The following is an 8,213-nucleotide window of genomic DNA, read 5'->3' as shown; positions in this document are numbered from 1 at the left end:
CTTCACTATGGGGGAAAGGCTGAATCCTCAAAACCTGACTCCCTCTAGGAAGCTCAATGTTCAATCACTATAGAGGTATCTCACTCCGCACGCATAATGTCCAGGTGCTTTATTCTTAAAGGAGAAGTCCAATGAAAATCTTTATTAAAGTATTGTATTGCCCACCAAAAGTTATACAAATCATCAATATACACTTATTACTGGAAATGCTTATAAAGTGCTTTTTTCCCTGCACTTACTACTGCATCAAGGCTTCACTTCCTGGATAAAATGGTGATGTCACTTCCTGGATAACATGGTGATGTCACGACCCGACTCCCAGAGCTGTGCGGGCTGTGGCTGCTGTAGAGGATGATGGCAGAGGGATTCTCAGAGTCCCTCCAGTGCCCTGTGTCTCTCAGTGTCCCCTGTCATCATCCTCTTCAGCAGCCACAGCCCGCACAGCTCTGGGAGTCGGGTTGTGACATCACTATTTTATCCAGGAAGTGAAGCCTTGATGCAGTAGTAAGTGCAGGGAAAAAAGCATTTTATAAGCATTTCCTGTAATAAGTGTATATTGGTGATTTGTATAACTTTTGGGGGGCAATTCAATACTTTAATAAAATTTTTTGCCAGACTTCTCATTTAAAATCAATCTGGCAATGTGTTTCGGTGGGCACAATCCCACCCTTCTCAAGCCAACACAATGCACATATGACTGTATTTTTATAAAGAAAGTGTACTTACATCATCACACAGTGACTTCATGGGTCTCTCGCCAGGCCGGAAATGACGTATTACACGGCAGTCCATTCTGAACTGCGTTCTGAGTGTTACTGTCTTTTTTTGTTTACCCCATCTTTGGGATGCAGAATGGCTGGCAAACACCTTATGGTGATGTTCTCACAAATAAGTAAAAATAAGGGCAAATACTGGCCGTTTTTGCAAAACAGCTGTTATTGATTATGAATTATTTTACCGTTGTTAGCCCTTATTTTTCATTGAGGGAACATATAATAAACTGAGTTGTCATGACCTGCTGTAAATTAAAACTGTGATGAATTTTTTTTTTTAAATGAGCAGTATAAAAATTTACTGTGGCCCCATTTTTTAAAGTGTAACAGGGTCTGCAAAATGTACCTTAACCCTAATGTTCCCAATCCAATGCTTGACCCTATATAAAACTAGACTAAGATCTTCCCAGCCATCAAATTAAATATCTCACTCTTATCTAGTTGCTGAATTTCTACTCTACCTCAATCAAGACCCTAATCTTGACCCAATAGGGTAGATTTTGGGTCCCAATGAAAATCTGCAACACATCTCCCCCAGTATAAGTTGTCATATGTAAGACAACTTTGGGAAATTTGGGGTCAACTCAGGCCCAAGATCGACCCAAACTTAACGTTAACCATGTTCCTCATACTATTACTTCCCACTATTGTGCTGCAGGTTGGCATGTAAGTGAAGCGTTGATATCAAACATTAATATGGTCACCCTTAGGCTTTATTTGCACATCCACAATTGTACACCCACAATTGAGTACAGATTATGTACCCATCCATCTCTATGGCCCCATTCACACATCCAAAGATGTTAGGGTTTGTGTCAGGGCACATCGGTAGTGCTGTCAGTAGGATTAGTAAATGAGGTCTTATTCCTTACTGCAACATAAGATTTCTGCCCTAGTTAGGTTACCTCTTTCCCATAAATGCTGGCTTGAAGGAGCCTAGATGACATTTTATAAGGGTGTGGGGCTCTGGTTAAAATCTTATTACAATTCCATCTGTCCTACTAGAATTATCCCATCCTTATGCTCCTGTTAGGACTAATGGAAAATAGATTAACCTTATAAATCAATTCTTCTCTGTTTATTGTGTTTCATATTCGTTCATTTTCTTTTTTTTCTAGGCATTGACTACATTTTGAAGCTCCAGGATCATGAAGTGGAAACTTGTAACATTTCTGTCCATCTCTTTAGGAGTCCTCTGGTTTTTCAATATATCTTATTTGTTCAGACTTTATGGTGACATTAAATGTATACGTCCCGCACATAGCACGTTATGAAAGAATGTGGTCATGTAAAAATATCTTCGGCCCATATACCCCTTGGTATGTGGACATGTATACCAGCTGGCCACTTTGGAAGCCTCATGTCTCAGTATGCAACTCTTTTATCTCTGTGGAAGCTCAATGGCCGCCAAGCCTTCATGTTATGTTACCTAAAATGCATGATCATCTTGCTAGAGTTTTTAAGGTCAGGTTTCCCAACGGGTGAAGTGGGAATTGCATGAACTTTATAATTTGATGTCCACAGACTCCTGTGACATCATAGAGAATTATGTGAAAATTTTTGGCAACGTATCTTCATTGACCTTACATCACCAACTAAGAGAAGAGATTCAGCAAGAATTTTCATTTCATGATTTTATTAAAATGAAAGCCAATGACTACCTTGTCAACATTGCAGAAAGCAAGAAACCGTATATAGGTGTCCACGTTCTTGTGGGAGACTTTGTCCTTATAATGCTACATGATCAGAAAGGATTGGTTGCCAACTAGCAGTATTTACAGAGGGCAATGGGTTACTTTAGAAACAAATATGAAAACTCTATCTTTGTGGTGACCAGTAATGATATGGACTGGTGTAAGAAAAACATTGATAATTTACAAGGAGATGTTCATTTTGCTGGTGATGGCAATGAGAAGTCACCTGAGCGAGACTTTGCACTTCTGGCTCATTGTAACTACACCATCTTAACCATAGGGTCATTTGGATTCTGGGCAGCACACCAGGTAGGTGGTGAGACCATTTATCTGGCTAATCTTACTTTACCAGACTTAAAAATATTCAGGTATGAAACAACTTACCTGCCTGAATGGATGGGCATTCCTGCAGACCAATCTCCACTACTATTAGAATAAAATCAATGACAATTGAACAGTAGTACAGCAATAGGATGTACAAGTATTACAATTCCTTAATTTATACAGTGTCAACATATGCGATGGTGGTATACCGAGATCGTAATCACTTGAATTAGTCCCTGTCCTCATTGGGGTTTATAATCTGAATTTCAAATTCACCTTTCAGTATGTTTTGGAGTATAGGAGGAAATCAGAGGAACTGGAGAAAACCAACATGCAAAGAACATACAGACTCTTTGTCTTGGTTTGATTTGCACCTAGAATTCCAGTCTTGGAAGGCAACAGTGCTAACTACTAAGGGCCCTATTATATGAAGCGATGATCGGCCAAATCAGGCCAATTCAGCTGATTATCACTATGTGTGATAGAGACAATGATCAGCCGATGAAATGATCATCGACTGATTGTTTCTTTGGGTCCAGATAGCAACGCGCGGCCGACGGCTAGCAGATCAGTGTTTGTTTACATTATTGATTCGTCATCGTACTGTCTAATAGTACCCTAAGACACAGGACTACACTTTCTAACAAAGCTTCTGTCAGAGGTAATTGGGATCCCTAAGGGTATGTTCCCACTGAGCAAATTTGGCGGAATTTAGTGGTGGAAAGCTCTGCCGTGGAATCCTACCTGCCTCAGTTGCCTCAGGGACAAACGGCGTCTCTATGGGAGGGCTTGTGCGCCTGTCAATTCATTGAGCGGAGAGTGGAGGTGCGAGCCATCCCATACTCACGCCATTTGACACTGAGCAGGCGGGATTCTGCCGAATTTGCTCAGTGTGAGCATACGCATAAGGAAAAGGCTGAGTAATTTTTGAGACCATTGTTCGCATTGGCAAGTGTGGGAATAAAATCACTGTTTTTCATGATAAAGAAATATTTCAAAAACTACATAAGAAACCACTCAATCTCGAGGTCTGAGCAGATTGCCTCAAGAAGGAGTTATTGCTGCCAGTAGAGTGCTACCATTCCTTTAGTTCCCTTATAAACTTTGTGTGGGGATTGACAAAGGCTTGCTCACCACAAAGGCTTTCCGCAATAAAAAAAAAAAAAAAAAAGTTGGAAGCCTTATTTTGTGCAAAAAGAAGCTCTTTGTAAGCTGTAGGATTAGGATAAAGACTGTCCTGACATACCATTTGTAGAATCTCAAAATGCAAATAGCGGGCTGGACGGCACTGTGCGGCACTGTGTCTCAAGTGGGTGCTCAACCTCTAGAAGTCGGACTCCAGACCATCCAAATAGTACAACAAATTCCAGAAGAAGCAGCACTGATTTATTCACCCATCAATGTGCGACGTTTCGATCTCCCAGTGAGATCTTTTTCAAGCAACAATCTACAGTGGAACACTGGCAGGTATTTAACCTCAAATACCCACTCCTTGTGCCTCCCCCTAATTAATGACATCAGAACAATTATCATATGTAAACATAATATATATCAGTGCATTGGTGTACAAAATTTATGATTTATACGCATATAATAGCAAAAGTGTATAAATGATGTGGTTACAGTCCATGATCGTCGCATAAGAGTCAGTATATAGTCCATACATAAACCATAATCAATAAATCCATGATCCAGAGGGTTAATGAAGGGGCTGTCACTCACCAAGGTAGATTATCAATCAGCTGTTCCATCCTGCGTGCCATGTGGAAGCCTCTGTTTGTACACACTATTAGGCATGCGTGGGGGAACGCACATCCTCTGGGACAGCCGGGAGAGGCGTCATCACATCATGTCAACATCGGGAATTCGCGCATGCGCGCAGGAGACTGCGAATTACGGGAGCCATCTTGGGATTGGGAAATCAGCCCGTACATGGGCAGAACATCACAGCCAGAGTGCTACAATATGCCCAACAGTTCTCCCAGCACCAGCACGGCGTCACTCAGGGAGATGTTTGGCTGGTTGGTTCCAAGTCTTCACAGGGACAGCGATAACTTTCTTCCCTAGACCTGGGCCTTCTTTACCCACTGTGTGCAACTCCATAGCTTTAGATGGTGCCCAGAGTGATAGTAGACATAGATGGAGTGTAAGTGGTGCAGTCCGATATATGACTAAGCGGTGACGTCCCTTTGGCCTTCCAGCTAAAAAACACTTCTACTCAATGTTACTGGTGAGCGCAAGGAGCCACGATCCATAACCAGATCTAAAATAAAACAATTATAAACAATAATTTGTAGAATCTCAGCGGTGAGCAGATCAGGTGTCCTAATGTAGACATACAGAGTATTGTACTAGACGACAGACTATTGTACTAGATGGACAGACTATTGTACTAGGTGGGCAGACTATTGTACTAGGTGGACAGACTATTGTTCCAGAAGGACTATTAATTTCAATAAGAATGCTGTATTTCTATATTTTCCCTGTTATGGCACTGAAGGGATTTTTTTGCACTGCTCGCTACGTTCCACTAATTGGGACAAACTAGTTGGGACTAGCAGAAAGGTTCTGGGTTCTGTATAATTTGTAAAATAAAAAGGACAAATTTCAAACTCTCAAACCAACGTGTCTCTTGACCTGCCACAGTCTATGCTACCTTTTCAGTGGTGTATGCCTACCATAACCCTTCTCGCCTAATAGGGGATGTTGGTTTAGGAGTATTGCAAGGCCAGGAGGAGGCAGGTGTCTGCTAGCCCCGCTGGATTTATATAAGAGGCATGAATCCAACAGGGGGAATGGGGGCTGGGGCTGGTCTTAGTAAATGTCCCCCTAAGGACTCTTGTAGTATATTAGGCAAGAAAATAAAATAATTTTGAACGGCATATTTGGCTTTGAACACAATTTTAAAGCTTATATACATATAGAATCTGAAAAAAAGTAATCCTGCTCTACAACAAAGCTTATGGTCACCATCAATGACTAGAATTTCCCTCTGTCTCTCCCAACGGTTTTCAACAACGAGTTCTAAGTTACCAAACTTAGAGGGAAGAAAGCCGGTTGTAATAGAGCATCAGCAATCTGTCTCATAAGGAAATCACTGTCTATATGTTCTGTTAAGTCATAAGCACATTGAGGACTGTCTTCTAAGTGGGTTGCCCCTCTGTCAGCCAAACTGGAGGGTCATTCTGTAAAAGCAGTTCCTATTCAATGAATTACAGGGACATGCCGCTATGTAATACTAGATTTCCCCTGCAGCTCTTTGTCATTGTGTTAAGCACTTTAAGTAAACGTCTCTATAGTGCCCATAAGTTTGACAAGGCTTTATCTCCTCAGATTACAGAGTGGTCTAGGTGTGCTGTATGTCTACAATTATGTTTTACCTTTCTGTGCCTGGAGGCCATAAGTTGAGTTCAGTTTCATTCAGCCTTTCTTGAGTAAGATATTAGAAGAGTCAAATAGCATCCTCACATCCGACACCCATTTCACTTATGTTTATACATTACAGATTTTCTTCATGAAAAACTGCCCCATACAGATAAGTACAGACCAGAGACCAGACCCCCTAACAAAGTACATAACCCATAGACAAAGACCCTAGACCTCTTAAATTGTCACTGTCTTCCATGCAACATTCTTCCATTCGATAGCCTATGTGCCTGTAATTCACTATGCTTTTCGCTTTTCTGGCTAACTCTATATTTCCTCCTGTGGACCCATCCAAGGGGTTAAAGGGCAACTATCAGCAGGTTATGGATGGATGAATCTAACCTGCTGATAGCTCCCTAGTGTACACAGGGTGCTGAGGATGAAGATATGTTACCTTCATCCTTGGCACCCTTCTCGTGCTGTGTGTCCTGAAGAATGAGGTGACAGGTCATCTATAAATAAGACTCCCTTGAAGCCCTAAGCAAAAGAGGGGCATGACTTTGGAAAGGAGGACCTATGGCCCCTGAAGTCTTGTCTGTATAATAGCAAACATTAGAAATTAATGAATACACTCGTTTGAAATCACTATTCACACTATTGCAGTACTCAAAAGAGTACCACGTGGTTCTGGAATAACATTGATAGTCTCTTTTCTGCATGTTTGGTGGCTTTAATCAGACAATAAACATACAAGGAAAAGACTGTGAGGTCCTGCTATGTAGCAGGTATGTTAGCTGATCTCACAGCAAAGATTAGCCGGCTGCATCAGGTGACCTGGGTGTTAGGATCAGGTATGGCAAAGGCAAAGGTTTTTCTTATATTATAATGTTTCTTTGTATGTTGGGGATAGTATTAGATTGATTACAATAGTTTACAATAATTTACAATAGTTTGCAAAGTGGTTTTAGTTCATTTTATATGATTTAACTGATTTTAATGTCTGTTTTTTTGCCACAATGTTTCCCTTTTGTAACACATGTTTTTAAACTGGACTCTAATTACTCTAACTGCGGACAGCTGACCAATCACTGACTGGCTTCAGTGATTCCCAGTCTTTTTCCAGCATTTGTGTACTATATATGTAACCCATGTATCTTCATGTATCAGGACTTGAGAAAGAGGTTTAACCTAGAAACGCGTTGTCCATATTAAACGTAGTTTTAAACTACCTACTACTACTCCTATCATTTGTTCTGCATCAGTACTACTACAGCTTGCTGTACCAGCGCCTATACACCCGAATCCTTGCTACTTGTGGACCTCCACTGGTATTACCTGCTTCATTAGATTGATTATGGCACTCATCTTGATTTTGAAATTGATTTTAGATGGAATACACTCTGATTTATACTGGCACATCATTATATGGTAGAATTTTTCTTTTTTTAATATACAGTTTTTTATGTATTTTTTTCTAGCACTTTAGGGTCTTTAAGTTTATTTAATAAATTAATTCCCTTTTTTTAGATCTAAATATATATATTGCGGTTTATATGGTGATCTTTACAGTGTGTAGCTTGGCAAAGACACCATTATGCAGCGTCATACATAATCATGTGACTTTTGACAGAATTAGGTGACTCTGACGTAACCATGTATTTACTTATGCACATGCGCTATTGACACTTGAAGTTCTTGGTTTTATCAGTTCCTATTCTAAGGTGCAGGTGGTAAGGTGTAATGTGAGTGGGTCACTTATATGCCCCAGGGTAGGTTTATTGGTCACGTTACTATTAGTGATTATCGGCTCCCCATGTGATCCAGGTAATATGACGTATAGATCATGTGATCGCTCTTATAATATGTACTGAATTTATTAGATTATACATTAAGGTAACATATTGGATTACTTTGCCGCCTCTTGTGTGCAGTCGCTGATATATTTTTGCACATTTTTGCTTTATAAATGCATATTTCTTTTTGTTTGATATTGCGCACATGTGACCGGACTTGGCTTCACGTCACTTCCGGTTCCGTGCGTTCCACCGTGGCGTGC

General features: G+C 40.5%; 1 pseudogene; it reads left to right on the top strand.

Annotated features, from left to right (window-relative positions):
• The first annotated feature begins 2,043 nt into the window (after positions 1-2,043).
• On the top strand, positions 2,044-2,905 carry LOC138768741 (galactoside alpha-(1,2)-fucosyltransferase 1-like; annotated as a pseudogene).
• Positions 2,906-8,213: the final 5,308 nt, after the last annotated feature.

Source organism: Dendropsophus ebraccatus, chromosome 12, assembly GCF_027789765.1.
Source record: "Dendropsophus ebraccatus isolate aDenEbr1 chromosome 12, aDenEbr1.pat, whole genome shotgun sequence".
In the NCBI taxonomy this organism is placed as follows: domain Eukaryota; kingdom Metazoa; phylum Chordata; class Amphibia; order Anura; family Hylidae; genus Dendropsophus; species Dendropsophus ebraccatus.
The sequence above is the reverse complement of the archived record's forward strand: the minus strand, read 5'-3'. Positions and strand labels throughout refer to the sequence as shown.